Source organism: Cupressus sempervirens, chromosome 7 (assembly GCF_028749045.1).
Source record: "Cupressus sempervirens isolate cs-2001-9-10 chromosome 7, ASM2874904v1, whole genome shotgun sequence".
Lineage (NCBI taxonomy): Eukaryota > Viridiplantae > Streptophyta > Pinopsida > Cupressales > Cupressaceae > Cupressus > Cupressus sempervirens.
Genome location: NC_143124.1, coordinates 273,806,644 through 273,813,378, shown reverse-complemented (window position 1 = coordinate 273,813,378; position 6,735 = coordinate 273,806,644). Strand labels below are relative to the sequence as shown.

Below are 6,735 nucleotides of genomic sequence, written 5' to 3'. Positions count from 1 at the left end.
AATGACAAGTTTTTCAAAAACATCTTTGAGCAAAAATTGGTGGTTGGTAAGCTACTTGCTAACATTAACCAACACATCATCCAACATGGGCTGGATTTAGCCACGTTTGATAAGCAGAGATTTCTACAAGTTGAGTGGAATAAGATTTCCAATCAAGAAGAAGTAAATTGGAGATAGAAATCAAGAGAGTTGTGGCTCAAGGAAGGTAATAAAAACACTAAATTCTTTAATGCTTTAGTAAAACATAAGAAGTTTGCTTCTATTATTTCTTCCATAAGATGTTCTAATTCTAGTTGCCTTATTGAAGATGCACATGGCATACAAAAGGAAGGAGTTAAATTCTTCAAAAATATGCTTGCTCCCCCAAATTTAGTCTCTAACTTGGATGCTGCAGATGACCATCTCCTTGCCTACATTTCAAGATTAGTTTTAGATGGTGATAACAAACTATTGCTAGCCCTGTTTACTCTTGAGGAAATACGTAAAGTGGTCTTCTCTTTTCCTCCAAACAAAGCTCTAGGGCGTAATGGTTTTATAGCCTTATTTTTCCAAAGATGTTGGGATGTCATGTGTGTTGACCTCTTAGTTGTCATGGAAGAATCCAGAAGAAATGGTTCTATGCTAAATTTTTTTAATACTACAAGCATTTCTCTCATCCCAAAAGTCACACCTACAATTACATTTGCAAACTTTAGGCCCATTGCCTTGTGCAATATGGCATTATTATTACGAAAGCTATTTATTAAAGGCTTCAACATCTTATCCCCTTACTTATTTCTCATGAACAAGGAGGTTTTAATCTGAGCAAAGATACAATGGAAGGGGCCTTAGTTTCCCACAAGGTTCTTCATTCCATTCAATAAAAGCAACAATCTAATTTTGTCATTAAATTAGATATGATGAATGCCTATGATAGGATGTGTTTGGATTTTTTGTTTAAAGTTCTCACCAAATTTGGATTTTCGAAAAAATGATGCAAATGGATGAAAGCTTATGTCACAAGGGCTTGGTTTTCAGTGCTTATCAAAAGTTTTCTTGCAAGATTCTTCTCTTCTACTCAAGGGGTTAGGCAGGGTGATCCATTATCCCCATTCCTCTTCATTATTATGGAAGATGCATTTAGTAGGAGCATTTGTAGAGATCTTGAGAATGGTCTCTGGCATGGGGCTCACATCTCAAGTACATCCTTGTCAATAATGCACTCCTTATTTTGCAGATAATATTGTTATTTTTGGTATTTATCCTCTATCATAGAAGATAAGAAAATCAAGTTGTCCTTGGAGATGTATACTTCAGCTTTTGGCCAAAAGATCAATGCAAATAAATCAACTATCTTTTTCTTCAACACCAAATCGTTCATATCAAATAAGACTGTTAAGATTTTTAGCTTTTGAGTTGACAAAATCCCCTCTACTTACCTGGGGATTCCCTTTTTTTGTGGGGCCAACAAAGTTTCTTATTTGTTTGTTGTGGTAGATAGAATTAAAGTTAGGACCTTAGCTTGGAATGTTAGGTGGTTGTCTTTTTCTAGGAAAATTTTTCTTATAAAATATGTTCTTTCTGCAATTCCCAACTACTATATGTCGGTCCTCAACTTAGCTCATGCATCAATCATCCACCAAATTGAGAAACTTATTCGTGATTTCCTTTGGGTTAGCAATATGAATGAAAATAAGAAGATTTCTCTCATCTCTCTCCAAAACATGGCTAAAGAGAAATTGCATAGGGGAATTGGTTTGCATAATCTTGCTCATAGAAACAAAGCTTTTGAGGGAAAACTTGATTGGAAAATGTACACCAAGCCTAGATCTACAATATGGTGCCAGATCTTGTAGGGAAATATTACAAATTGAAACTACAACACTACATATACAAATAGTACTCTACTGCTGTTACAAATCAAAACTAGAGCACTACATGGCTGTATACAAAATGTCTTTGCCTAGAGCAATGACTGCTCTACAAGACAATACAATAAAAAACATAAAGCTAAACCTTTGTGCTGAAACAAAATATAGGATAACACTATTTGTTGCTGCAAATATAACTATTATTTATCCTTTGTTTATCCTCTGTCAGATGCTCTATTATGAGCTCTTACTAATTGTTGATAGGCATCATTCCAAACTAAAAATATTGTCATGCTCTTATAAATCAAGAAACTTAATTACTAAGTTAACTTGTCCTACTTGGATACTTCACCAGGGGTACACAAAATGAGATTTTTGAACAACATTTAAAGTTTGACCTGTTGACATAGTTGAGCTGCTAAAACTAGTGGAAGCTCCTAAATAGTCAATGAACTACTTGAAAAAGATAAGATGGATTTAGGCAAGATCTGATTTATCAAATCAATAATTCCTACATAGGCACCATTTCCTTAATCAAGAAGTCCATGTTATTTACAAATTTGAAGCCTACATTGTCACCCCATTTCGAAAGAATTTAGTCATTTTGAATAGCCTGTTGTAACTGTTAACTGACTTTGATGTTGTACCACAATAAGATGACCTCTCTAATTGGTCTAATCATAAAGTATAAAATCATATCTTGGAATGTAGGAGGGGCCTCCTTATGTTTTGCATCAGAAAATTGAAATGTTAGTAGTTTTATTATGATATTACATTACAGCTTATGACTACTTACAACAAGTGTTTGGAAGGATGTCAAATATATTGTACAAGTTTTTCAATTAAATGATTGTGATGTGAGATTCTCAAGTTAGCTATGTACTCTTTAATTTTTATGTTTTGTCTTTGACTAATGTAATTCTTGTTAGTTTTTTAGAGTTGGTGTAGCTACTATTTTGTAATGGATAATATAGTTTTTTTTTTTTGTTTTTCTACGATTTAACTATTGTTTAATTCTAGTATTTAACATTTATCAATTAAAGAAAAAGTAATTATTTCTTTTAACAAATAATTTTATTTTCTTCATAATGATACAAAAGACTTTTATTTGTTTGTGTTTTCATTTTTATGAAATTTGTTTTTCTCAATTTTGTTTACATTTCTTACTGTATTTTTTTGAAATATATATTTTTAAATTTTCAATGATATGAATAGACTGATATTACTTTATATTAAAAAAAGTACTTCATGTTTACATTAGAATTTGGCATTTATCTGTACAAGACCAAGAGCACTTTGATATTTTTGACAAGGAGCTTGTTTACATGGTGCTAATAATAAAGCCCCAATTCATATAATACTAGGACTTTCATTGATTGAGTTTGTTGTAGCAGGATGAGGCAGTAATCTTATGAATGTTTCATATGCATTGATCCAAAAACTTTCTATCATTTGAGAAGGTATCATAGGTCATTCAAACTATAAGAAATATGAACTACACATCTAAACAAATAATTTTCTTTTGTTGTAAGATATGCATAGTCAAATGATTTAATATATATTAAATCACTACGATGCATTCGAAATGTAAATTGAAAGAAGAAATTGCTGGCACCTGATACAATGGGTTCCGGAACTTGAAGCTCCCCAGCTTCAAAAATTACATGCAGCTTAAGCCTCTGTGCAACGACATAAATATTAAGTTTAAACATACTGCTATTGTACATATTATCGTTGTTTCTGCTGCGAATGCAAATTCAGGCGAAATTTAGGTAAAGAAATCAAACCTGGCCTCAATTGGTTTCATTCTTCGATTTTCCTCCCCACAGGAAAATACACTTCTTCTCGACTTCATATGACGGCAAAGCCTTATTTTTTATGAGGAAAGTAGTTCTTTGCTCAAGTGACACATTTGTCCTTCTCTTCAATTGGAAAAACATCTTACTTCGATGCCATGCATGCGCGCGCGCTACTACATGGTAGCATATTTTAAGACATTCGTTTGAGACAAAAACTTTTCATTTGTCTTCAATGTTTTAGCTTTTTCAATTTTTTGAAGAATTTTAATTAACGCATTTACCTTTTGTTTCAATACGAAAAAATTTAAAGATCATGACAACTTTAAGCGGGAATGAAAAATTTATAGGTAGAAGAAAGAGTGAAAGAGGGCGGAAATTTTGTAGGGTTTTAACTGGTCCAAGAGAAAAACTTTCAATGGAAGTTGTATAGAACAAAAGGGGAAAAAGCTGGAAGCAGAGCCATATTCCAAACACCGAGTTGAATCAGAAATTCGACAAAGAAGCCAAGCTTTTTGAAGTCTTCTCTTGGGTAATACCTTAACTCTTTGTCTGATACAATGGTATTTACAGTCGGATCATTGTTTTTTGTCTTTTTATGTTTGGTAACCAGAGATCTAGGGACGTGTTTCATATATGATCGTCTAACCAGAGGCACCAACATTGAGCGCATTCCCAGATCCACGGCAAGGAGAATTATTTTGGGTAAGATTTTTCGCTTCCCTCCTGTAGTTCAGCCAACAAAGAGTCATAGGCATCCGTTGCAATATGGGTTTAAAAATAAGGGCCTTAAAGATCATCATTCACACAACCTAATATTTTTTAGGTAATGCAATAGCGTCTGATTCAGGCAGAGAGTTGTAGACGGGCCACAGACGTGATTGCTTAGTGTAAGCAGAGATCTAAGGGCTGGAGTCAGATTTGATCATGTAACCTGAGGAACCAACATTGAGTGCATTTCCAGATCTACAGGTAGGGAAGGCAAGGAGAATATATCTTTTGGTAATATTTTAAGCACCACTTCTATAGTTCAGCTAGTAAATAATTAGCGGCATCCGCTACAAAACGGGTTTCAAAGTAAGGGTCCTACAAATCAGGCATCCAGACAACACACGATTTTTTGAAGTAGGGCTTTTGTTTAGCCTGGCGTTCCTCGAAGACCTGTTTAATCCAGTATTTATCATAACAATGGATCATATCTGGAGAAAAAATTAAAAAACTCTCAAAAAATGCATACTGTTTCAAACCATATACCATTTGATATCTTTTTAGAGGATCGTCTGGTCCTGGATTATTTACCTAACAACGAAGATAATACAAGATCAATAAGATCTGGGCCTATTATAGAGATCAATAATGCAGCCAAGACCATGGTGTTTAATCCAAAATATGATCTAATTGATAGCAATCTGTAACAGAGGATGATTCTTTGACAGCTCCCTTCAATCCAAATTCTCATAAACAAGCTTTCTCCAGTTCTCATTAGTGTTTCATTTGGATTCCTGCGAAGAGCATCTAAGGTATGAAATCACAGAGTCTTTTTTGTGATCTTGATAATCTTCTTTTTATAAAGGACTCGTCCTCTGTTGTTTTTTAGAAGAAACCTTAAATCCCCAATTTCAAGATCTGTGAGCCAGGGCTTTATTTTGGAAACTGTGGAATTTAAACATGGATATTGAACCTCTCCATAAGATTTTTCTTTTAAAATGAATTGTCTGATATCCTTAAAGTTTTTTATGTTGACAAATCGAGAGGGGTTTTTTTTCGTGTTATTTTGAGTCGTCCCAACAGAGGGACTTGGTCTGCCGCATCAAGCACTGGGTTTTTTATGGTGGTTGTATGACTAAGCAAGCATGGCCTCCTAATTTCCAATCTTCAAGTTTCAGTAATAGGTTTGTGCCATTCTAGATTCAGCTTCCTAATGTAGCATCTGAATATAGAGAGCATGAGGTGATTGAAATTATAACTAATCAAATTGACATCTGTTTAAACTGGACTCCTTGTCCTACCGTTTGTGCTATGTTGGATACAAGTGCCCCTGTTCCAGAGAAAATTATATTATCATCTAACATTGGCTACTCGGATAAGACCATCTTTACTGAATCACCTGTAAATTTTTGTCGCAATTTTCATTTTTGAGAACATTCAAATGATATATGCACATCTGGAGTTTCTGGCCAACCTACAAATCAACAATCCTATTTCAATGTTGATATTCAGCAGATGGAGAAAAGTTCTGTCAATCCTAAAATTCCTCCATCTTTACTTGTGGATCAAAATATTTCTTTGACTATCAAGTTGTCTACAGTTTTTGTTTTGTTCTTCTATAAAGATTGCTCCAATACCCACATGGAATGTTTTTTGGAAATCATCCATCTTCTCTTAATATCTCCAATCATAACATGCACTCATTGCTTTCTCCAACTTAGTTTTCTTCCCTATTTTCTAATCTACATGCATCTTTGATTTTTAATCTCCTCCTTATCTTGCTATTCTCCACTAAAGCTTATACATCTGTGATTTTTCAGCCTTCCTCCCTTTTGTCCCTGAAAAAGAAGGCTCTTCCAACCATGGTAGTATTCGGGAGAAATAGCAGACAGAGAAAAGTATTCAGGAGGAAAGTTCAGTATGCTAAACTATTCTAGAGGTGGACTTGGGATGCCTAAATTATTTTTCTAGGGGAGAATTACGATATGTCTAGGGAAGAACATTTTGAGCAAGAAAATCCTCAATGTGAAAAGTTTAAAAATTACTCTCTCCTAGTGAAAGAGAGCTTCTTGTAAGTCTTACTCTGTATGCATCCCAAGTGAGCTTCCTTTATTATATAATGGATCTTTAATCATTTTTGGGAATCTTGGTTCCTATTTGGTTGTTAAGGATTATAGACAGAATATTGGTTCCTATTTGGTTGCTAAGAGTTATAGACAGAGTATACTATATTCTATATAGTTTAATACCCAATATAATAAATAACAATAAAATGCTGCAATGCTTCATATTTTCTATTTCGAATATTCATTGTTGAAGTGTCACTAGCCTTTGATGTCTATAATTGAAATTCTTAGAGTTTAAATTATTTTGTAGCAACC

The 6,735-nt window shown here is 33.9% G+C and overlaps 1 long non-coding RNA gene across 3 annotated transcripts; it reads left to right on the top strand.

Annotated features, from left to right (window-relative positions):
• Positions 1-3,608: 3,608 nt before the first annotated feature.
• Positions 3,609-6,498, top strand: LOC149546475 (uncharacterized). 3 transcript variants are annotated; one of them, XR_016353729.1, is made up of 5 exons: positions 3,609-3,829; positions 3,997-4,178; positions 4,260-4,351; positions 4,473-4,618; positions 6,175-6,498. It is a non-coding gene; the product is annotated as an uncharacterized LOC149546475 (long non-coding RNA). The 3 variants fall into 3 exon arrangements; XR_016353731.1 differs by having other exon boundaries at positions 3,641-3,829; positions 4,034-4,178; XR_016353730.1 differs by having other exon boundaries at positions 3,641-3,829; positions 3,960-4,178.
• Positions 6,499-6,735: the final 237 nt, after the last annotated feature.